Here is a 2041-nt window from a genome sequence, read left to right on the forward strand (position 1 = left end):
TTAACCACACTCTGCATTATCGATCACTTTCCTCTGTGACCCCATAATTTCCCTTGATGAGAAAATTTTGGACACAACTAGGTTACATGATGTTATAGTACAGATTCTCCTATGTCCTAAGTCCTCACTGACCTTGAAAGGCTAGAGAAAAAATGTTGGCTGTCCTTGCAGCCCTTCATTTTCTCTAATTTCTTGTCTGCAAGCTTAGGTTGTTAATCCTCCAGAAAAGAAGCTTATTATTATTACCCTATAACTCAGGCAATTGTGCTTAACCTTATTATCTGTCTGAATATCAAACATCTTAGACATAACATGGAACAGGTATATTCCATCAAGTATTGATATGTTAAACTTTGAGTCCCTACAGAAATGAAGAAAAAAAATTTTAAATAAAAACATTTAAAGAATATGAATAAACAATTACATATTCGTACACAGAGATTTAGAAATCTAACGATGTACAGCATTATAGCAGGACAGTCCTGTGACATTTTTTTCCTTGTCTTTTGTTTTCATTTATTACCCTTTTATTTAAACAAACATTTATTTGAGAGACAGTATGGCAGTTATTGGTATGACATGACAAGCAGTATGTATCTAGAAGACCAGAATGACAGGCATTCCAAGCATGAACCTACCACTACACATTGCTATCTTCAGTGCAGTTGCTTAGTTCACAGGTATCAGCATATATAGTCAGTCAGGGTGAGAATCCTACCAATTAACTGCTAGTTTCAAAAACCTGCTGAAGATTCTCAGGATCATTGCCTTAACCATCTTGTGCATATAAATGTATGGCCCTTTGCCCCTGTCATATTTCCAAGCTTTTCTCCTTGCACTCTGTTCATTGTCTCATCCTTATGTTCTCGCTTTCTTTTTAATACAATATTTACACATGTAGGTTTGTTTTATTTCACTTATGACTATATCTTCAAGTGACATCCACTTAAATATAAAGGCTTTGTGTTACATAGGTGCATATATTGGGAATCTCCCGGGTGAAATGTCTGAATTAATAGCGTCTGAAGTAAAGAATCAAATGCAGAAACAGATAGAAGAAATCAGATCAGAAATAATCTTTGAAGCAAAAGAATTACTAACTGCTTCTCAAGAAGACACTGATAAAAAATTAGTGGAAATTAGAAAAATGATGGAATCCTTTAATGAGCAACATAGGAAAGAAAGAGATTGCATGAAGCAGAGTCAAAGAGATATAGAGGCATTTAAAATCTCAATCACTAGCTTGCAAAACCATTTGAGTGAAAGTGAAGAGTTTCAGATCTTGAAGATGCCATTGCAACTAGTGAAAAGATCTCTTAAAAACAACTAGGATGCAGGAAAAAATAAAACTATATTTAGTTCAATGAAAAAAGTATTAAAAGTTGAAAGTGGAAATGCATGAAGATTTGTTTTTAAATAATGCATTAATAAATGGAAACAGTAACTTTTTTTAGATTACAGAACTTGATATTAATAAAAATGGTTTGTAAAGATAATACAATTTCAGTGGAAATCCTAGCATTCTTCTCATCAATTGAACTTTGACTCTAAAATTTGAATCTAAATTTTATATAAAAATATAAAAGTCCTAATATAAATAAACCCTAGAGAAATACATACAGATCTTGATGGGACTTCATAAACTCAGAAGCAAAAGTAAAAACTGAGCTGACATTACATAAAACTAAGAATTTGCACAGACAAGGAAATCATTAGCTGAGTGAAGAGAAAGGCTACACAATGGAGGAAAGTATTCGCCAAGTCATTTAACAGAAGTTTTCTACACAGGACATATAAAGAGCTCCCAAAACATAATAATCAATGTAGCAATCCAATTAAAAATGGGAAACTGATTTGATTGTATTCTTCTTAAGTGAAGAAATACAAATGGTTCATGAATGTATGAATAAATCTTTGATATTACTAAGCACCAGGGAAATGCAAATCCAAATTATAATGAAGCATTAAAATAGCTATTATTAAGGCAGACAGGAAAAAAATTGAAAGAGAGAAGGAAAGAAAGATAAAAGAAAAGAAAGGA

Source organism: Octodon degus, unplaced genomic scaffold (assembly GCF_000260255.1).
Source record: "Octodon degus isolate 3935 unplaced genomic scaffold, OctDeg1.0 scaffold00152, whole genome shotgun sequence".
NCBI classification, from domain to species: Eukaryota; Metazoa; Chordata; class Mammalia; order Rodentia; family Octodontidae; genus Octodon; species Octodon degus.